We start from the raw sequence: 23,890 nt of genomic DNA, 5'->3' as shown, positions 1-23,890 counted from the left end.
ATGCTGCTATAAACATCAGGGTGCATGTACCCCTTTGCATCTTTATCTTTGTATCCTTAGGGTAAGTATCTAATAGTGCAATTGCTGGATCGTGTCCTGTGTGTTCTTGAAAAGAATGTGTATTCTGTAGTCATTAAGTTCAGTGTTCTACATGTATGTCCATCAGGAAATTTTGTTATATTTGTATTGTTTAGATCATCTGTATCCTTACTGATTTTTTTTATTATTCTAGCTATGAGATAAGTGAGTTAAAATCTTCCACTATAATTGTGGATTTGACTATTTCTCTTTCTGTATTTTTTGATGTTTTGAAACTATGTTGCAAGGTACAAGCAGATGTGGGATTGTTGTATCTTCCTGGTGTACTGACATTTTTATTATGCAATGTTCTTCTTTAACTCTGATAATGTTTCTTGTTCCAAAGTCTTACTTACCCTATAGCAATATAGCTACCATTTGTTTCTTTTGGTTCGTGGTTTCATGGTATACCTTTTTTTTTATCATCTTACTTTTAACCTTTCTGTATTATATTCAAATTATTTCTTTAAGAAGTGTATAGTTTTTTTTAATCCGTCCTGACAGTCTTTGTTTTTTTTAATGTTATGTTATATTATATGATATTATTTATGTAGGGGAGAGAGCGAGCGAGAGAGGGAGTGAGCATGAGTGGGGGGTGGGGGAGGGACAGGCAGACTCCCTGCTGAGCAGGGAGCCCAACAAGGGGCTCAATCCCAGGACTCCAGGATCATGACCTGAGCCAAAGTCAGATGCTTAACTGACTGAGCCACCCAGGCACCCTGACAGTTTTTATCTTTTAATTGAAACATTTAGTCCATTTACATGGAAGGTAATTACTGATGTATCTGGGCCTATATCTAGCATTTTACTATTGCTTTTTATTTGTTCCTCCTATTTTTTTTTTCTCTTCTTTTTTTGGGGATTACTTCCTATTATCTCAAATTAAAAATTATTTTACCCTTTTTATATTGGTATCCTAGAGATTATATTATACATCCTTGACTTTTCAAAGTCTAATATAAATTAGTACTTTGTCCTCATACCAAATAATGTGAAAATCTTAACACTAGTGTGAATCAATGTGTGGTTTTTGGATCAGCAGTGGTATGTGATCTAGGATGGTTAACTTTATGTGTCAACCTGGCTAAGCCACAGTATTTGGCTAAACACCAGTCTAGATGTCACTGTAAAGATATTTTTAAGATGAGATTAATAGTACACATTTGTAAAGTCTTTTTTTAAAACTCAGTAGACTTTGGAGAGCCAGTGGTTAAGCGTCTGCCTTAGGCTCAGGTCATGATCCTGGGATCCTGAGATCAAGCCCTGCATTGGACTCCCTGCTCAGTGGGGAGTCTGCTTCTCCCTCTCTCCCTCTCCCTGCTCATGCTCTCTCTCTCTCTCTCTGAAATAAATAAGTAAAATCTTTATAAAAAAATAAGTAAAAATCAGTAGATTTTGAATAAAGCAGATTATCTTCCACAATGTGGGTGGTACTCACCCAATCAGTTGAAGGCCTTAGAAAAAAAAATAAAAAAGACTGGAGTCCTCTGAGGAAGAGGGAATTCTGCTTCCAGATTGCCTTTGGACTCAAACTACAACATCAACTGTTCCCTGGATCTCTATGCAGCCAGCCTGTTGTGCAGATTTTGGACTTGCCAGCCCCCACAATCATGTGAGCCAATACCTTAAAATAAATTCTCTCTCTTAGCCTCTCGCTCACATACACACATACACACACATACCCTATTTTCTATTTCTCTGGAGAACCCTGGAACCCAAACCAAACCCTGGGGGTTTACAAGGGTTCCTTTCCTTGGCAGGCCCCAAACTCTCATTTTTGTCTCCTTGCCTTGTAAGTTGGTTGAAAGCTTTACTCAGTTTCTCTGCCTCTCAGCCATCTCTACATGACTTGGAAGATCTCTCTAGGGAAAAAGTGGTCCCCAAAGCAGGGCTCATTTCTCTGGGTTTCCATCTTTTCTTAGGTCTTGACCTCATAATTTTCACTGCCATGTGCATTCTGTGGTGCCCTCAAACAGATGTAGAATTACTTCCCCATATTTTCTAGGTGTTCTCGGTGGGAGAGTTGGTCTGACTTATCTGGTCCACTCTTACCAGCAGGGATTCTCCTGGCATTGGTGGTTGTCTGTCCTTCTAGATCAAAATCTGTGCAGTAAGTGTCAGGCCCTTTTCAAATTAAGACTTCAGTTCTGCGTTTGTTAAATCTGAGGAGCTTTTAAGACATCCACAGTAAGATATCAGAAAAGTGGTTGGATAAACAAATCCAGAAGTCGGGAAGAGGGATCTCTGTGGAGAAAAATTTTGGTATCGGTAGTGTGCAGATACCACTAAAAATGATGACAAGGAATAGGGACTGGGAATGCACTTTGGGGAACTCCAACATTTGGAAGTTAGAGGAGGAAGTATGAGTGAAGCACTAAGAAGAGGTTGTCAGGGGGATAGGAGAAAACCATGAGATTGCAGTGTCATAGAAGCAGGAAAAAGATTTAAAGAGGTAGAGAATGATCTCCTATGATTTATCTGATGAAAAGTCTGATAAAATAAGGCCTAAATATTATCTGAGTGTTTGAACCTTGCAGATACAGCAGAGACACTTGATAGATGACCACACTTGTGAAGCCGTGTGGGTGGACAGCCCCAGGAAGAGTGATTCAGGACCGTGGGAGGCCCGCCCAGCCGCCATCACCCTGGTGGCTTTCAATCTCTAATCTGATAATGAGCTCCATGCTATCTCAACTTGAAAGACTTATTTGAAACCTGTGCTCTGTCCTTTTGGCAAATAACTTGGGAATACCTGTCAAGAGCAAAGAAGGATAGTGATATTCCTACTTCTTCCTAATACTTACTAGCTCTTCACGGAACAAACCTGTATTTCTTGTTCTAAACCTAGAAACAGCTACACCTCCTGAGGTGAGCTTTCATTGCTCACCCCTACAGAAATCCTCTAACACTGGATGTCTCACCAGAACCAGGAGGCAGAGGAGATGTTGATTTCTCATCCTAGAGATGCGTGCTTTTTCACAGCAAGCTGTTTCTATTTTGAGCTCTCAGTGTAGCGTTCTTTAGTCTTTGGTCCAGAGGAAGATTTAGGCTAAAGGAGAGCCCTGTTACTTCTATTTGCCAATATTTCAGGAAAGTCCAGTTTCAGGGATTGGGAAAAGTGGCAGTAATAGAGCGCATATAATTCACTATAATCTCCTTAGTTTTCTAGAAAACATTAAAGCTTGGTTGCTTCCCTGTGGAAACACTTGGCCATGTGTTTGCATATTTATGGTGAGTTTAACTGCTCAGCACACTGATGGTAACTAGACTGGTGAAAGGGGGCATTCCTAGCAAGGAAAACAGTCACCCCAAACCCCATTAGTTTTGTGGGGTAAATGTGGAGTAAAATACAGGCCCTCGCTCTGAACCTATTAATTTGGAACCATATGCAAAATGAATTTGGTTATTTCTTTAATTTGTCTGACTCACACCTGATGAGGCAATCAGAGCCTCTGAATGAGGCATGAAATTATATGGCACACTGGTTCACTCAAAAGGGAGAATGCTTCAGAGAGAATCCATTCTGCTGCTTTGGGGAAGAGCTGTTTGGACAGTTTAAAGCCTCATTAGATGAACCATGAGAGACTATGGACCTGAGAAACAAACAGGGTTTTAGAGGGGAGGGGGGAGGGGGGATTGGTTAGCCCGGTGATGGGTATTAGGGAGGGCACGTACTGCATGGAGCACTAGGTGTTATACGAAAACAATGGATCGTGGATCACTACATCAAAAACTAATGATGTATTGTATGGTGACTAACAAAACATAATAAAATTAAAAACTACAAAAAAAATGTGATTTTTAATCAATGCAATATTGGCCACGTTTAACCCTACTCGGTGGATCTTGATGGTTATTAAAGAGGATCTACTCATATATGATAATGTCCCTACAAGTGAGATTAAGTAATTTGTTGCATGACTGGTGAGATGACACAACCCCAAATGTTTTAATTCTATGCAATTGAGTCACTGAGTCTCTCTGATGTTGAGCCCTAAATGTAATATGGGAATAATAGAGTACTCGCCCTGCCTGCATCACGAGATTGTGAAGATCAAACAGGATGATGTATGGAAAGCTGTAGAGAAAGATAGGACTTTGTTTACTGTAATGTAATCACCTCCTCTTCAGAAATTACGACTGTGGCTTTACCTCCTGTCAATCATTGAGTGTTGAAAGCTTTCTCTGCTATCACAACACTGCTCCAGTTTATCAGCATCCAGCACTCACAAACCCCCAGGATTACCATAAACCTTTAGGAGACTTAAAAAAAAAAAAAAAAAAAAAAAAAAAAGACTACTATAAGCACTGAGGAAAATAGCCAAGAGCTTAATCTGAAAAGGTCATAGACAATGTCTTGTGATTGGTCATTTTACCAGTTTAGAAGGAAAAGTGCATTTTTATTGGCTGGTGATGGTTATAATAGATAATTCTGTCTGCACCAAAGCTGTAAAGAATAGCAAAAGAGAGCAGGATAAGTTTGGTATATTATAGGGTTTTCCAGAGAAACAAAATCAATTGGATATGTACATATATCCTCATATCTATCTATCTATCTACCTATCTAAAAGATTCATTAATTTATTTTAGAGGGAGAGAGCACACAAGCAGAGGGAGAGGGAGAGAATCTCAAGCAGACTCCCCGCTGAGAGCAGAGCCCGATGTCTGGGCTCAATCTTAACCACCCTGAGATTAGAGGCCGAAATCAAGAGTTGGCTGCTTAGGGGCACCTGGATGGCTCAGTTGGCTTCGGCTCAGGTCGTGATCCCACTTCTCCCACTGCTCCGCACTTGTGCTCTCTCTCACTATCTCTGCATTGCTCTCTCAAATAAATAAATAAATAAAATCTTAAAAAAAAAAAAAAGTTGGCTGCTTAACTGACTGAGCCACCCAGGTGCCCCTGTCATCTATTTATCATAGGAATTGGCTTACATCATTACAGAGGCCAAGAGATCGCATGATCTGCCATCTGCAAGCTGAAAAACCAAGAAAGCTGGTGGTGTGATTCAATCCTAGCCCAAAGCCCCAAGAACCAGGGAAGCCAATGGTGTAAGTCCTGGTGTCAGGCCTGAGAACCAATGTCCGAGGGCAGTAGAGGATGGATGTCTCAGCTCAACCAGAAAGCAAATTTATTCTTCCTCTGCCTTTTGGTTCTACTCAGGCCCTCAGTAGGATGATGCCCACCTGCACTGATGAGGACAATCTACTTCATTCAGTTTACCTACTCAAATGCTACTCTCTTCCAGAAGCGTTCTTGCAGACACACCCAGAAATAATGTTTTAGTAGCAGATGGTTTAAGAGTGAGTCGCATAAAGCAGCAGCAATGACTAAAAGTGATAATGAAGGCAATAATAAGAAACCCTGGATCAGTGGAGAAGGAATTTTATTTTTTATTTTATTTTTGAAAAAGATTTTATTTATTTATTTGACAGAGAGAGAGAAAGAGAGCACAAGCAGGGGGAATGGCAGGGAGAGGGAGAAGCAGGCTCCCCCACTGAGAGGGAGCCTGATACGGGGCTCGATCCCAGAACCCCAGGATCATAACCTGAGCTGAAGGCAGACACTTAACTGACTGAGCCACCCAGGTGCCCCAAGAAAGAAATTTTAAAGTTTTTAAATTTGGAAAGGCTAGAGACCATTTAGTCCAGGCATGGCAAATACACAGGTCATGAGGGGCAAATTCCCCATCTTATGCCCGCAGCAGACATTGCTGATCATTCATTGTACACTTTCTACTCAGGGCATCTGAGTGACAAGGCAAAGAGTGGTTCCCAAAGCTGATTAATTGTTCTGTGGGATTATGAAGAGTCTCACCTAGAGCCATTGGAACAGTGTGCAAAAGGGATGGATATAACTCGCTAAATTACCTGGTTCTCATGTGATAAGACCAGCAGAGTGGTGGTCCAGGCTTGGGGATGCAGGGAACTGGTCCACATCAAGTGGTCAAGATAGTGCTCTAGGTTACTGCCGTAAGTCACTTAGAATAGGCACAGGAGATGAAATCTATTTGCCACCAGAATTTTATTTGACCTCCTCATATGATAATCAGGAAACTATGGCATAGGGATTTGAAATAACTTGTTCAGGTTCACACAGATAATGAACGAAGACTAAAACCAGTTCTCTCCCCCCCTCAATTGGAAACTCAAGACCCATCCCAGTCTGGAGCTATTCTACTGAAGACTGATTCCTGGATATTAGGCAAAGTAGAGGGAGGGACATTTTTAGGTATTAGGCTTAAGCCAAGGGATCTTGAGCCATGGCTTTGAAGTTTACCATATTAGCGTAAATACAACAGACTGGGTGGCTTAAATGTAGAAATGTATTGTCTCACAGTTCTGAAGGTTGGAAGTCAGACATTTAGGTGTCAGCAGGGTTGGCTTCTTCTGAGAGCTCTGAGGGAGAATCTGTTCCATGCCCCTCCCCGAGCTTCTGGTGGCTTGCTGGCCATTTTTGTTGTTTCTTGGGTTGTTGACATATCACCCCGATCTCTACCTTCATGTTCATGTTCATGTGGCATTCTTCCTGTGTGCGTGTATGTGTGTGTGTGTGTGTGTCGCTATGTCCAAATTTACCCTTTCTTATAAGGACACTATTATATTGGATTAGGGCCCACCCTAATGACTTAATTTTAACTTGATCATCTGCAAATACTATTTCCAAATGCAGTCACATTCTAGTACTAGGGGCTTTACTGTGTGAATTTGGGGTTCAGTTTTCCCTAAGTGTTAGGTCTCTGGCTATGGGAAAAGCTAGAATCTAGTCAAATAGCTTTCTTAAATAAAGCCATGTTTAACATTAGAATCAATTTATCAAGAGGTTGCAAATAATAGACCATGCAGATGAATTCACAAACCATGATGAATTCTATGTTTATTGTATAATAAGGATGTTCATGGTGGATATTACTATGGTTAAGAAGGAGAGGGAATGGCCAGGCAGAGAAGATAGCAGAGAACGATTCCTGTGAAGCTTCAGAGTGAGGTTATGCTCTTCTGTTGCTAGTTACAAGGATGGTCCAAGAGCAACTAAAGCTCGTGCAGCTGGCAGATATCCTTAGACAAGGCTCCACTCTACACAGAGACCTAAAGATAAACATATGAACTAGGAGATGTGAGGAAACCACCATGTTGTTTCCCACTGGACAGAGCACAGAGGCACTTGAGGTGGGCAGAGCTCTCTGCTGCTTAAGAGCCCTGCTCCCCAAGACAAATACTGAAATTTGTCTTTGGTGCTGATTCTGTCCTCCCCATCTTTTCCTTCCAGTTACCCCATTGTATGGTGGCATCCTTTCCAACTCCCTCAAACACTCAGGACCATGTTCTGTCCCTCTTCCTCCCGTTGCAAACTATTCTTAAGAGGAGACCTCAAATAGATTAATTCACATTTAGGTGTGAATGCCTGGTAAGGGTTTAAAGTAGGCTCTGTCTTGAGTGATTTGTAAGTAATTGTCAAGGCCTTAAATTAGAGGAGTGAAGCTGTAAGGCTAGACATATAGATCATCCAGTTCTAAACGGCACCTCTTTTATTAGCTAATCATCCCCTAAATTAAAATGCCACTCTGTTCATTTATCCCCTACAATTGTCAGTGGTGTAGGAATTTGCTGATTACATTAGCAATTTTTCTTTAATTCCAAGAAGATGCAAAATAGAAAGTTATGAAGATATGAACTGAGGGTTGGTTGCCATGCTGAAATCATCTGCATTTGCACTGGTAATCTCAGCTGATTTATCCAGGATTTGGTAGTGCAAGGCTTGCTCTTCAGCCCTTATCACAGCCTCCTCTCTTTAGCTGGCTTGGAAGTATAAAATCCTCTCCTGGTTGTTTTTTGGTAGTCAGAAAGGAACTGCTCTTTCCACCATGATCTTGATGGTGCCAAATAGTGCAGAATCACTAAGAGAAGGACTTCTCCTATTTCTTTCAGGAATGAAATTCACCAGCCTTCCCTTTCTTTGTCTATGCTCAGTATCACTCAGTCTGTTGTCTCACTCAGTTGAAGAGGAAAGGTAGAGCTATCTTGGTACAAGTGAAGTATATGTATTGGCATAGGTATAGAGGAGGGACTTGGCAGAAGCTGTGGCAGGTGAGGATTGCCTAGGACTGAATGTTTCTTGGATCCTGACTGAATCCCCTACTGTCCCTCAGTGGCTCCTGCGCATAGTTTTTGGTCAGCCACTAAATGTGGTCATCAGCAGCCGTGGGCTCTCCCTGGCAGAGAGCCAACACCCTCACCCCCTCAGAAGAGTTCACAGTACCCTTCAAAGGGCAGGTAGGATTTCTCCCAGGGGTTTAACGCAAAAACAGAAAATCCTTGCTCTTGCTCTCTCTCTTACTCCAATTGACCTAATAACTGTATAGGACATATTAGCAAGTGGTGGATACAGCAGATAATAATTCAGTGAGAAATACATTCCAGAAAACCAAGTTGATGTGATTGGAGATCTTTTTGATAAATAGAACATGTTTCCAAACACTCGTTACATTCTATTATCATCGCAAAGCTAATTTATTCCGACTTAAAAAATTATTTTCTGCAAAATGAATGACTGGGAGAACTAAAAGTTCTGGATAGACCAATCCCGTAGTTACCTTTAAATAGCTTACATTAAAATGCGTCTTTAAGTTAATTGTCGGCTCATTAAGTTTCTTTGGCCTTGGGATCCACCAGGTGCCATTATGTACTTTAAGGCTTTATTCTTGCAGAGCATGGAAGGATGAAGATTCAAGTCTATGTTCTCAGCAGACACCCCAAAGCATGTATTCCTGTTTGGTTGGGTGAATTCTTTCAGGGGCATGATGAAATTGATCAATAGCCAGCTTGGCTATCTGACTGCCTGGCACACTCTTTTCTTTTAATGTATTTGATATACATAAAAAAATTTAAACACTCAAAGAAAAAAATAAAAGCTACATCTCAAAAACGAAAACTTCAAACAGTACCAAAAAACCCCTGAAAAAAGTCTCCTTCCACACAATGTCTTAGTTCTGTACCCTACAGGCTGCTGCCATTAGCAGTTTCTTATGTGGTTTTCCAAAGATCTACTAAGCAAATATTAATATATATGTATTTGTCTCTCTCCTTCACATATATAGTCATACTATACATGTGGTACTGTCTTGCTTTTTTCATAAAATAATATTTCTCAGTTTTATTCTTTTTAAAAAAAATTTATTAGAGAGAGAAGGAGAGTGTGCGCCCGTTCGAGCGCAAGCATGGTTGGGGGGCGTGCAGACAGAGAGAGAGGGAGAGAGAATCCAAGCGGACTTTGTGCTGAGTGGGGAGCCCCACACAGGGCTCAATCTTATGACCCTGAGAGTGCGACCTAAGTCAATACCAAGAGCCCAACCAACTGTGCCACCTGGGTGCCCCTCTCAGTTATTATTTTTTCTGTCTATCTATTATCTATCTATCTATCTATCTATCTATCTATCTATCTATCTATCTATCACTGGCCAAATTCTTTGTAATGGATGCATAGTATCCCATTTTATAAATGTACCATAATTTACTTAGTCACTTGTCTATTGATGGTTGGATTGTTTTATCTTTAGCTGAAATGATTTCTTTTTAATTTTTTTAAGATTTTATGGGATCATGACCTGAGCTGAAGGCAGACGCTTAATGACTGAGCCACCCAGGCGCCTCTAGCTGAAATGATTTCTGAGGTGGAGGGGGAAAGCATGCATAGCAACTCTGGGCCTTGTTTTGACGGAAGGTATCTTCTAGATTGTTGGGCCAATTGAAGTGCATTTGTGGAGGCTGGGTGGGAAAAGGAGAGGAGTTACATCAGAGGACATATGTCCAGTAGGGGACTGAGTGAAGTCTTGCTACATGGGATGGGATTTCATTCTTTCCTCTGCCTCCCCAGGAAGTCCTCAGTAAAACTGACATTACTAGCAAATACTTTTGGCATTCATTCATCCATTTAGCAAATATTATTGCATTCCTCCTATATGCTAGGCACTGTTGTAGGTTCTGTCTCCACAGCATAGCAGTAAACAAAACAAAGTCTCTGCTATCATGGTGTTTACATTCAGTAGAGGGAAATAAAATTAAAAGCAAATAAACATAACTTTTCTTTAAAAAAAATAGTTTAGAGAAAGAGAGAGAAGAAAGTGTGAGTGTGAGGGGAGGAGGGGCAGAGGGAGAGAATCTTCAAGCAGACTCCCCACTGAGCAGGGAGCTCGATCTCACGACCCATGAGATCACGACCTGAGCCAAAACCAACAGTCTGACACTTAACTGACTGAGCCACCCAGTCGCCCCAAACATGTAATTTTTCTAAACACAAATAATGTAGGGGCTGGAGAGTGACACAGGGTGTTGCAGTTGTCTTCCTTGGAGGCAATGCTCTCTGATGCCTCAGGCAAGATGGGTCCAGGGTGGGCTGAACAGAGACTGCTGGGTAGTGCCACCCCATCTGGGTTGCCAGGAATGCCTGGTGGTCCCCCCTACCCTGCCATCCACATTCCCACACAGGCCTGCCTCCATCGGGGTGGGTCGGCAGGTGCTGCCTCTGTAGCCATCTCCCTTCCAGGTCTGTGATAGACTTTTGGGGGAGGGAGAGGGGAAAAGAGGAAAATCATAGAGTAAGGGAATGTGGCCTAGGGAAAGATGTGGATATTCTACCATCCGATTAATTCAACATCATTGAATCACCAAAGGGCCTCTCATCATTCACTGTCTAGCAGGGGGCAGGGAAAATTATTCATTATTCAACATGAGCTGAAATGAAAACACCACACTTTGTAAAACATGCAGGGTTACCTACTATGGTAACTGCTCCCAGAGTTTTAATGTGTCTGCAGCACGGCTAATTAACTTGCTCTGAGCTTCGTTGGAATTCCTATTTGAGATGATTGTCTTGGTAACTGAATGTACCACAGAGAGCAGGAACATCAGAAATGCCATTTGGGGCTGCTTTAGCAATCAGCCTTTCTCAGAGTTCTCTCAGCCACCAGCAGGAAGGACCGTCCCATGACCCTGTCTGGTCCCTCTCAGACTCATAGGCTAGGCAGCTTTTCCAGAAGTCGCATAGCCCATTGTGCCATTTGTGTTGAGGTTTAGCATCCAGGCTCTGAAGTCAGACCAGTCTGGGATTTCATATTCACTAGCAGGCATTTACTGAGAACCTCAGGTGTTTAACAGCCCTGTCTCCTCATCTGTCAAGTTAGGATATTTCAGGTCCATACTTGGGAGAGATACTATAAAGCTTACAGTAGATGTGTTTGTAGAGCACCTAGTCCATCTTCAGCTCTCACTAAATAGCTGTTTTCTCCTCATCTCCTCCTCCTCATTCTTCATCATTACCACTGCCTGTGTGTCTAATACACGTGCTGGGATTTGAGGTGTTATGTCCAAACTGGACAAACTGTAAAGGGCAGTATTGGCACAGATGAAACCAATTTTTAAAGCCTCAGGGAGTGAGAAGGTGGATGAACTGAGCTCTGGTTGGTCCAGGCTTTGCCGCCACCACATTTTTTTTTTTTAAAGATTTTATTTATTTGACAGAGACACAGCGAGAGAGGGAACACAAGCAGGGGGAGTGGGAGAGGGAGAAGCAGGTTTCCCGCTGAGCAGGGAGCCCGATGCGGGGCTCGATCCCAGGACCCTGGGATCATGACCTGAGCCGAAGGCAGACGCTTAACCGACTGAGCCACCCAGGCGCCCCGCCGCCACCACATTATTTAGGTCAATCCCTTCATCTCTTTGGGCTCTGCCCTCCTCTTTGGCAGGACAGAGAGATCGAAATTAATAATCTCTCAGGTCCCATCCTGCTTAGAGGAGAGTGGAGTCTAAGGGAGCACACCTAGATAAGTTAGGGTGTGTTTGGCAGTGAGTGGCAGAGTAACCAAGTAACAGTGGCTTAAGCAAATGGCATAGACTTAAGAAAATTTCTTAACAAGTTTTAGTAAACCAAATCCAGCAATGTGTAAAAAAGATTATATGTTAGAACCAAGCTGAACTAGTTTTCTCTTTGTATCCCCTAAATATAGCTCATTTTAATAATTGACTTAACATGTATGTAGTTTCCTCCTTGACAACATTCAACCATTTACTGAGAACATTGGTGGCATCTTATGTCTTTGTACCTCCCAGAATTTTTAGCTTAGTATTTTGCTGAATAAGTACTTGTTGATTTAAACAAAAAAATTAGAATAAATGCAAAATCCTGGATAATCATCATAATACCCAGTACTTTACCACCAGATATATCTCGAGTCTATCAACAACTTGTAAATTAGTAGATTGCTAGGACTTCTTTTTTTTTTAGCTAAGTGTTTACATATATAATTCCTTGAGAGCTCTTGACACATCACAAAAATATTATTAAACAACAATTAACCTGGTGAACAAAAGAGAAGTCATGAACATTATTTATTACTTTGCCAGTCTTAATAAAGACCTAATGTGCTAATAGCTTCTCATGGAGACAGCTGCCATCAGTTAAGTAAAAACATCATTAAGTTGCAATCACAAGTATCAATAGAGGCAGAAACTACTAGTTTTCTGATTGCTGGCAGGCATTTACTGGTTTATGGGTACCCATTCTAATAGCTTTCTGTTGTATTGTGTTATTTTATGACTGGCTATTAAACACATCCACATCCACACACATTTACTGAATGTTATAGCGGAGAGACAATTTAAGAGCATCGCACCCAACATTTTTCAAACTGTGGCCCAAAGATCTCTTAGGAGTTTCTGGAAAACTCTTAAGGGACTTTCTGGCTGTTGTCAGGTCAGGGAGAAGATACAGTTCAATGGGCAAAGCGGGGCACTTGGATAAGGCTATCTTGATATAAGATTCATCTTGGCTCAATCATTTTGATGTAGATATTATGTCATGGCATGGCTGCATGACCCTGTAAAACCATAAAATCACTGGTTATCATCAATAACATGTGCAATAGCTACCCTTGATTTTTATTTCACCCCAACCCCTACTCCTATTATGGTGATTTTCATTTCCTATTTTATTCACTGACCTATTGTTTGAATTTTTATGCATATTTATTATTTTTACTCTGAAAAATATTAAAGATATTTCTTAGAAGTCTGATTAAACTGGGAGAGGTTCTGAGGACCATGAGGCTTATCTCCACAAACCAGCATTACATAGGAATATTATGAAATGAAAATGTGTATTACCAAAACTTCTGAGAGTACTGCTAGAAATATAATTGGCAATTTCATGTGCACTCTGGAGCTGAGAAAAAGGACTAAATATCTGTACACAAAGTGTCTTTAACTCTGATGGAAGAATGGATTTGAGACATGGACCAGCCAAGGTGTAAGACATTCTTGGAGAATTCCTGAGCCTCACCCTGTCTCTGAACCTCATCCACCCTCACTACATCCTTCAGCTTGATCTCATCTCTACTTATCCGTCCTGGAATGGTGTTGGCAGCATGGTAAAGCTCAGATATAGTATGAGCTTATTAATTTTTCACATTACTTGATGTATTCGTTTCCTGGCTTCTGTAACAAATTTCCACACACTTGGCAGCTTAAAATAACAGAAATTTATTCTCTCGTGGTTATGGAGACCATAAATCCAAAATCAAGTGTCAGCAGGGCCGTGCTTCCCCTGAAGGCTCTAGGGGAGACTCTTTCCCTGAATCTTTCCTTTCCTGAAGGTGGATTCAGGTGTTCCTTGGTGTGTGGCTGCAGAACTCCAATCTCTGCCTCTGTTTTCATATGGCCTTTTCCTCTGTGTCTCTGTCTTCTGTTTCTTATAAAACCACTTGTCATTGGATTTAGGGCCCACCCAGATAATTCAGAATCACCTCCTTATCTCAAAGCCCTTAACCTAATTATATCTGCAAAGATCCTTTTTCCAAATAAGGTAACATTCAATCTTTTAACATATAAGGTAATGTTCACAAGTTCTGGGCATTAGGATGTGGATATATCTTTTTGATGTGGATATATGTACTACATTTGGTAATTAAAAAAGAAAATTGGCAAATTTCTTTAGAAGTTGAAAATTTAATTGATTGTATTTTCTCCTGAGTCAAAGTGTTCCTCAGTCAAAACATAGGCTGGTAGCACAGTGTCACTTACCTGAGTTGGGAGCTCACCTCTAGGTCAGCCGGAGCCACTTACCTACTTTTGGCTGTTCCGTGTGAGCTTTGACTAGAATAAAACTTACACAACTAAACTTAAGTTTGGAAACTCCTACTTCTTGTCTAATGACTTCACTTTTCTGTGAGGAAATGGAGACCCGGAGGTTGCAAAGAACACTGCTTTTGAGTCCTAGGGGCTGTCAACTCTGTCCTATCTATGCCATTCGCCAGTTCTGGGACTGTTGTTATATTACCTGATTCATTACTCTTTAATTGCTTCATTGATAAAGAAATGATAATAATACTTCTGCCTCTAACTGTTAGAATGGGTATGAATATAAAAATGAGCTTTGAAAATAGGTATGAATTTCTGTTTTTGATATTATGATGATTTTTCAACATATATTTGAAATTGGCCCTGAAATGTGTTTATACCCCTACGTTAAAAGTGAACAGGCAGATGGGTTATTATGAACTCTGAGCTAGAAGGGACTTACTCCACCAACATAACCTGGAGCTATCTATGGAGCTACTGAGAATGCACACACAAATTATAATTTAAAGATTCAGAAAGGGAAATAAGGAGGCAGCTATGAATAATAGGACCAGTGTAGAGCAGAGTTGGCAGATTCATGAGCTTAGAGGCTGCGTGGGTAATGTAATCAAATAAAGCAGGGGAGAGTAAGAAAAAGAAGAACAGACATGTAATGGAAAATGGTTGAGGGGCAATGATAGGGAATAGTGGGGATTATAGTGAACTGGGGCCTGGGGAGCAGAATTTTGTTCAGTCTAAGGGAAACTGCTACTCTTCAGTTGCCTGCCCGTGGTTGCCATTGAGATGCAAGTCTAGCAGGCTAGATCTTCCAAGGAGGAAATCTGGAGTTTTACATGAAATATTCTTGTATCATTAGGTGGTTAGGCTGGCCTAACCCCCACATTCCAGTGGCTTAACAAAAGTTTATTTCTCCTTCATGTGAAGTCCTCTGGGAGTCTGGGAGCCAGCAATCCAGGCTCTGCTGTCTTAAGACCAGGTTTCCATGTTTCCAGTGGGTTGAATTGTACTGTATTGTATTATGGGTTGAACTGTATCCCCCTAAAAAGATATGTTGGAGGTTTAACCCCCAATACCTGAGAATGTAACCTTACTTAGGGATAGGGTCTTTACAGAAGTATTCATGTTGAAGTGAGGTCATCATATAAGCCCTAATCCAGTATGGCTGGTGTTCTTCTAAAAGGGAAATTTTGGACACAGGGACATGGACACGGGGAGAATGCCATGTGAAGATACGGAGTTATACTGCCTCACGCCAAGGCACTGGCAGAGGCAAGGACAGAGGCCTGGAACAGATCCTTCCCTAGGACCTTAAAAGAAAGCATGTCTGGCCAATCCCTTGATCTCAAGCTTCTAGACCTCCAGAATTCTGAGCAATAAATTCTATTGTTTAATCCACTCAGCTTGTGATACTTTGTAACAGCAACCCTGGGAAACTAATACAAACACAGGAGCTTTTCCCTGCCTCACCCTTACAGACACATGTCCTTTGTGCTCACAGTCCATTGGCCAGAGGCAGTCATGTGGCCCCACTGACTACAAAGGGGTTGGGAAGTGTGCTCAGGAGAAGGTAAATGGATGTTGGTGAGTGCTAGTAATATATATTTTCTACTCCTGATTTTAGAGTATTAGTAGCTAATGCAGTTTGAAAAAAAAAGAAAGCAAGACTGAGTGAATGAGCCCAACAAACCATCCTTTGGTCTTGGTATCACCAGTGGGTTCCTGAGGACAAGCGCCTGGGCAGTGCTGCTCTGTTCATGGGGTAAGATTTGTGTTTCTGACAGAGTGCAGATTTTGGTCATGGGCAAGGACAAGCACAGTTGGTACATGGAGACTTTGACATCAAGTGCAGGTCTGAGCTTGGGAAAAGGATTCCAGAACATGAGACAGTGAAACATGGGGGGTTTGGAGAATAGAGAATGCAAAGTTTTAGATGGAACTGATTTTTTTTTTCTATCCTATGGTCCCCTGACCTCTTTTTCTTCCCTATTGAACACATATTCCATTCTCCCCAAGAATCAGACCCTGGTTCATCTACATTATAGGTAAAGTTGGTTTTTGGAGATAACTCTGGGAAGTTGCCCAGCATTCGTGGCATTTTTGTGGAAACATTACAATCTAAATTTCAGACAACCAGCTTAGAAAATAATTTTTACAAAACAGCTCAAGGGTGAATTTGGGACCGTGTGTGTGTGTGTGTGTGTGTGCGCGCGCGTGTGTGTGTGTGTCCCTGCATGTATGCATTTACAACCTTAATTTATATTCAACCTAGCAACAGCATTTTAAAATTATTTGTGTGCAATATACTTTACTCATGTGCATATAATTTAAAAATAATATATCTAGATGCTTTCAACTGAATTTCTCTCATTATATATATCATATTAACTTGGCTTATGGATCGTGCTCAAAATTATTCTTAAAGAACATGCTTGGTTGGTTTCACTGGAGCCAATTTTTTTTTTTTTTGAATATTCTAAAAAGCAAGAGAAAGAAATAAGACAAATTGTACTGTTCATGTACTGTGGCACAAGCTAGAGAAATATAATTGGGCTTCAGGCCAAATTCTGAAGGCAATTGGAGCTGCTTATGTCAATTGGGCATAATTATTCCTCAGCTCCTGTTGACAGAAAGAAGAATTGATAGTGATCTGCTTCTCGATGCTGGGAATTCAGAGAGAATATTTGAGCTCCAGTTCATGGCAGATGGGTGCGTGTAGAAGCCACTGAGTTGTCGTTTGTGGGGAGCAGGGAATCCTCCAGTTTGGAGGAGTCCTTATGAATCAGCTGCCTTGGGCCATCTGTTCTATGGCTGAAGGCAGTACGGTGCACTCAGTAAATGTTTGTAGAATGAATAATGAATCTTTCCCTGAGACCTTCCCTGAAAGTGTGTCTGCCTTTTCTTCATGGTCCATTCGCTGGTGACCATGGGAAGGTACAAGGTCTGTACTGAACAGGCTTAAGGCCCCAGCCCTAGATTTTTATTCAGTAAATATTTATTGAAATTGCCAGGCACTAGGGACTGTGTTAAGTCCGAGAGGGCTAGTTAATGATAGCCCAACTGGAAAAACGTGTTTGTCCTGAAAAAGAAGAGTTTGATGTCTGAACGGGGCAAAGGCTCCAGTAAAGCAGAAGTGGTAACATGAAGACCTGGGAGGGAGATAGGAGCCTCGGCATGCTGATTTTTTTTTACTTCAGGGCCATAATCTGTCCATGCAAAAGGTTCTTATGCCTAATGCTTTCCTTCCATCTGGACCCTGGATTGCACTCCCTGCTTCCTTGGAATCTTTATGCTATCCGTTTCCTATGCTCAGTTTATTTTCGCACATAAATGTGCTTAAGTCTTTTATGTGAAGAACAGCAGACCCTTAATTGGCTTCTAGGTTCCCCTTTAGTTTCCATTCTTTCCTTGTCATTTCCTTCACACAGCAAATCAAGAGGTTTTGTTTACTCAGCATCACCTCTTCCTCGCCCCCCCTTGTTCCAACCCTCGAGCGTGGCTCTTGACTCTTGCACTGTGCTGGAACTGTCCCTGTGAGGGTCACTCATATCTGCCTGCTGCAGTTCATGTTTAAGTCCACACTGTTAATGTTTGGGTGGCGTTTGACCCTGCTGACCAGGCCTTTCCTGAAACTCTCCTCCCTCTCCTCCTTCACAGAGGGGGATTGCTGGATGCCAGCTGCTCAGCCACCTGCGCGAAGTGTCCTGAAGTATTGTCTACTTGAAGACCTTAAATACCTAAGTCGGAGACACAAGAAGGATGAAAGTGTAATCAACAAAAATAAATCAAATGCTCTTGATTTTTCAATTATTTTCCTGGTTCTTTTTTCACAGGCATCTTCACAAGCAACTCTTATTCTACCCACTCTTTAAATGGTTTCTTTCGAGGTTTAGAGTTTGGCCACCTCTTCTTTTCCCTCTACTTACTTTTCCTAGGTGATTTCATCCACTCTCATGTCCTTAGTCAACCCCTATCCATGCCAGCAACTTCAAAATCTATTATTTCCAGCCTAGATTTCTTTCCTGAGCCAGACCACATACCTATTCCATGTTTAATTTCTCCACTGATATGTCCCCCAGGAACCTCAAAGCCAACAGTGAAGAAGTGAGCTCTTCATTTCCCCCCACATACTGCTTTCCCTCCACCTCAGCACACGATCATTCCATACTCAGTTACCTAAGTCATTCCACAATTAACCAGCTACTGTGTCTCATCAATCCTACCAACTTTCTGTTTTTCAGGGACTTCCTCTTTTCTTCATTCCTACACCCACTAACTCAGGGCAGGCCTCATCATTTTTTTCTTGGATTTCTGCTGTAGCTTTCACCTCTCTGGCTGGCCTGCCACCAAGCTTGCCCATTGTTATGTGTGCCCCCCCCAATTCATATGTTGAAGCCCTAACCCCCAGTGTGACTGTGTTTGGAGATGGGGCCTTTAAGGGAATAATGAAGGTTAAATGAAGTCATAAGGGTGGGGCCCTGATCTAATGTGACTGGTGTCCTCATGAAAAGAGGGTGACAGCAGGGATATATATGACACAGAGAAAACAGGGATGTATATGACACAGATGCAGACAATGAGAAGGTGGCCATCTACAAGCCAAGGAGAGAAGCCTCAGGAGAAGCCAAACCTCCCACCTTGATCTTGGACTTCTGGCCTCCAGAACTGTGAGAAAATAAATTTCTATTATTTAAGCCACCCAGTCAGTTGTATTTCGTTAGAGGAGCCCTACCAGACTAATATACACCCTTAAATAGGTTCTTTTAAAATCAAATTTGATCATATCACTGTGTGCCATCTGGCTAAGTGACAGAATGTACCAAGCTTTCTCTCTCTCCCTTTGCAAATGTTCTTTCCTTGGGTAAGTTGTTCCACATTGTCCAGACAATCCCCTTCTCTGTTAACTTCAGTTTACCTTTTGTGACCTGACTCTTGCCTCCTTTGATGGTGGGGTGATGTCCCAGAGCCTCCATAGACTTCAGCTGTCCCCCTTTCCAGACAGTGAGCTTTTGAAGGCTAGGACTGAGGTCTTATTCATCTTTCTATTTTCAGCACTCTGCATGATGCTTAGGATATAGTAGGTATTCAAAAATGATTTTGGATGAATGAACAAATAGTAAAACTATTTATTCTCAGGAATACAAAAGAAAATTAGACAAATCACCATGTTACCAGAGTGATAAATAGATAATCAGGGAGTAGCCTTTTCTTGGGTCCACTTTACATTATGATCTCTTGGACCTATACATGCTGGTGGCCCAAAGGCGAAGAACAACATTATCATTAGAGTCATCATTGTAATAACAATAGCAGTTTTCATTTATTGAGCCACTGCTATATACCTGAAGTATGCTATGGATTATTAAAGTGTTCTGAGTCCCATTCTAATGTGTATGTGCAGGTTTTTTCCCTAACACCAACAGTTCTCTTATCCCAGCTAGACATCTTACAAATCAACTCAATTCCAATACTACCTACCCAGAGATAGCATCAGAGTCCATAGTTTAAGGGCTTGGTCTCATAAGACTGCCCTATCCCACTTCAGATGCTAACCACAAGTAGTAGGTCCCCACTAATAGGATGGCAAAGCATCTGTCCAACTTGGCTACAAATTGGAGGTTCCAACAACTCTCTCCCTTGGGTTTGATTAATTCACTAGAGCAAATTCTGAGCTCACAGAACTCAGGGAAACACTTACAATTCCCACTTTATGAAAGGATATGATAAAAGATACAGATGAATAGCCAGATGAAGAGACACAGAGGGTGAGGTTGTGGAGAGCGGTCCCAAGCACGGGAGCTTCTATCCCCATCACCATCCCAGTCTGTGGATGTGTTCACCCACCTGGAAGCTCCCCAAAACCCATGCTACTGGGATTTTTATGGAGGCTTCCTTATGTAGGCATGATCAATTATTAACTCCATTTCCAATCTTTCTCCCATCTCCAGAAAGTGGGGGACGGTGCTAAAATTTCCATGCTTCTAATCATGGCTGTTGTTTCTGGTGACCAACTGCCTTCAGGGAGCCACCCAGGTGGCCACTCAGAGATGCCTCCTTAGAACAAGAGATGCTCTGGTAGTCTTATCACTTAGGAAATTTCAGAAACATTTCAGGAGCTCTGTGCCAGGAACTGGGAGCAGAGAAGAATATATATACTTTCTGTTATCTCACAGTTGTATATAAAATCTCTCATTTAATCCTCACAACCACTCTTATGAAGTAACTGTTTATTATTATTGCCATATTACAGATGAAGAAACTGATGCCTAGAGAAATTCAGTAACTCATCCCAGATTGTAAGCAGTGAAGCTGGAATTCAAACTCAGCTAATATTTTGTTTGTTCCCCTATATTTCCTAGTCCTCTTGCTGTTATTTCTAGCCTAGATGGGGCTATGTAACTATGTCTGGTCTGTGAGCCTTGTCGGCATTCCTAGCCTCTGAGTTCTGTGAGACCTGACTTGTATCAATTTGGGGCTGAGGCACGATTCTTTAGCGTCTCCTTCCCTCCTGAGGTGAACGCTGAAACCCCATTTTGAGATGGCAGAGTGTCCATCAACCTGGCACCCTGAATGACTAGAAGGAGCAGAACCTCCAGCTAGCCTGCAATGAATGTAGGGTGAGTGAGCAATAAAATCTTGTCATTCTAAAGCCACTGAGATTTTGAGATTTGTGTCACTATAGCATGTTCAATTCTATCTTGACCATTAAAGACCCTTGTCTGCCTCTCCACAGGGCAGCCCTGGGTTCCACTGCAGTAGTCTCATCCCCTGCATAAGGAGAATGTGCAAAGCAAAAGGGAGGCCTGGGACTGCTCAACAATCTAATTATCTCTGCCGACACAGAGGGGGATTGCTGGATGCCAGCTGCTCAGGTCTAGTGGGTTACTACCTGCGCGAAGTGTCCTGAAGTATTGTCTACTTGAAGACCTTAAATACCTAAGTCGGAGACACAAGAAGGATGAAAGTGTAATCAACAAAAATAAATACAAATACAGGTCATAATTATGTGAATGCATTGTGGAGGTCGTTAGCCACCAAATGACATTAATTATAGTAAATTAGTGATATTAATCAGGGATAAGGGGTACAGACCTTGAACTGTCACTTTAAAGTTGGAGGAGTTTATTGCAGGGTTTCTCAGTCTCAGCATTATTAACATTTTGGGTGAGATAATTCTTTGTTGGGGGGTTGTTCTGTGCATTGTAGGATGTTCAGGATGTTAGCATTCCTAGCCTCTAGCTGCTGGGAGCATCACTTCCCAGCTCCAGGGTGACAACCAATATCTTCAGACATTGCTGTTAAACCCCCTGGGGGTCCATATCACTCCCAGTTGAGAACCACTGGTTTATTGAATGCAATTGTGGATGACCTTCTCTCTTACATATTTCCACTAGGAGGTAGATATGTACAGTGGTTGCTTATGTGCAGGTTTAAGGAGTCCCAGCAATGTCTCCTCTCCGTGCAAGATCCACTCCCTGGAAACCTTGCCTAGGAATTCCTTGTTGTGGGTTAAAGCAGAGAAGCCTTGCTTTCCCTTTTAATGTCTAATGTCTTTGGGAAGGATTACACAGTGGGCTCCAGCCAGGTATTTATACAGCAACAAAAGAGGGAAGATCTGAGCATAAATTTGAGCTAAGAGAGGGAAAAAAGAAGCAAGACACTCACATTGAAAAAGCAGGGTGTTGGAGGCAGAGCTAAGAGCAGGAAGGGACAGGGGCTCCACAATAAGTGTTGCTGCAAGCTGGCCCAGGATGAGAGCCTGGGTGTTTTCATGGGGAGGAAAAAGAGTGAGAGAGGATTTTAAAATGCATGAGGAGAGTATGCAGTGCTGAGTCAGATGCAAGCTTGAGGGAACTCTGAGGACACTGGGCTCTGGGGTGAGGGGATAAAAAAAAAACAAAACAAAACCAAGAAGGCCTAAGGAGAGAAGCTTCAGAGCTGTGGCATGTGCAAGGGTCTGCTGGTCTGGCTGTGGCTTCCTTCTGTGGCCTCCTTCTGTGGTCTCATCTCACTGCACTCCCTCACATGCGTGGGGCTCAGCCACTGTGGCCTTCTTCTAGTTCTTGAAATGCTCTGTGTTTCTTCCTGCTCTTCCATCTGCCTGGAACCATTCCTCCTACCCAACCCCAGTTTGTATCTACCCCTCTCTTCTGAGTCAGCTCTTCCTCATGTTTCACAACTTAGTTCCCTCTGTTACTCTCTCTGGGATGCTTCATAACATCCTGTTCTTCGTAGCACATTTCTTAGTTTATAACTGGGTATTGATTTGTGGGATTACTTTATTACTGACCATCTCCCTCCCAAACTTAAAGCCCTAATGGTGGCAGAAAGTGTGCTGATTTTGCCCATCATGGTCTTCACAGAACAAAACTTCAGGCCTGGAATGTAGTATGTTCTTAATAAATAATTTTTGAATGAATTCATGAGGGTCAAGATTTTCTGACTTCATAGTTGTGGCCTGGTTGGGTAGGGGTAGGATCCAGAGTGGTAGAAAGAACGGTGGGAGAGGTAAAGAAAAAAAAAAAAAAGACAACAAAAGAAAAAATCATCACACCAAGGGTCATCTTTGTTATTCAAAAAGATTTGTTTTTTATCACAATCTAGGCCACTGAAAAATAGTATTCCTGCCCCATATGATAATCAAAGTTACTTCAGAAAAGTACTAGTAAATAGGTCATGGGACTGTTTTGGCCAGACTCCAACTTCTTGTTTAGTTTCATTTAGAGTTGAACCCCATCGTTCAACTGGGTTGAACCCTGGGTATGCGGGCTCAATGAAACTGAATGTCAGTTGGGCAGCAAGCAATTTCTGCTTCCAGGTTTATCTTCCAGAGCCAAAACAATGGTGCAAGAGCAATCCCAGAACCTCTTAGACGCTCAGAGATTATCCTTGAACATGTCACATTGTAATGATCTCCAAGGGTGTTTGAACAGGAGTTTGAACCACTGTATTTGGACAGACTTTATTTAGGGTTAACCAGTTAACACTGAAGTTCCCATGTGGGCATTTGGCAGTCCCTCCCCATACTTCACATGATCTGGACTGTGAAAGTCAGCTACAAATTTAGTCCTTCTAGATATGCTTTGTTTAAGGGGTTAGCAAATTATAGAAAAGAAATGCAAAGGGAATCTTCTGTAAGTTGTTTGTATCAAAGCCTTCATGAGGATCAAGGTTGAGACTTTATTAACAAATATTTTTTATGTGCTGACTATGTGTCCAGCATTATGCTAGGGTCTGAGGTTATAGTGTTGAACTAAAATGATGTGAAGTTTACAGACTAGATTTCTAAAATCATGAGATCTGTCTTTCTATCTAACTGGCTATCATTTATTATCTATCTGTTTTAACAAGAAGTATGCTAGAAGTGAAATAGTCAAGGAAAACTTTCAGATGGGTTCTTTGTCTGGTTTTGGGGTCAAGGTAATGCTGGCCTTATTCAGTTACAGTTTAAACAAAAGAACTGAACTCTTAAGAATAAAAACTCATCAAAAGGAAAGAAAACTTTGCCTGAATACAGGCAGGAGAAGAAGGCTTTAAAACATTTCAATTATTTTATCTATTCAAGAATGGAGATTGTTTTTCTTGACAAGGATTAACAATGCAAAATGTCCTTCTTTAACTGTTGTTGCTCCTGAATAAACACACACACACACACACACACACACGTGTATATATAATATTTAGGAAT

Source organism: Mirounga angustirostris, unplaced genomic scaffold, assembly GCF_029215605.1.
Source record: "Mirounga angustirostris isolate CCGP_5_RB_7025 unplaced genomic scaffold, mMirAng1.0.hap1 SCAF_9, whole genome shotgun sequence".
NCBI lineage: Eukaryota > Metazoa > Chordata > Mammalia > Carnivora > Phocidae > Mirounga > Mirounga angustirostris.
Note: the sequence above shows the minus strand (reverse complement) of the source record.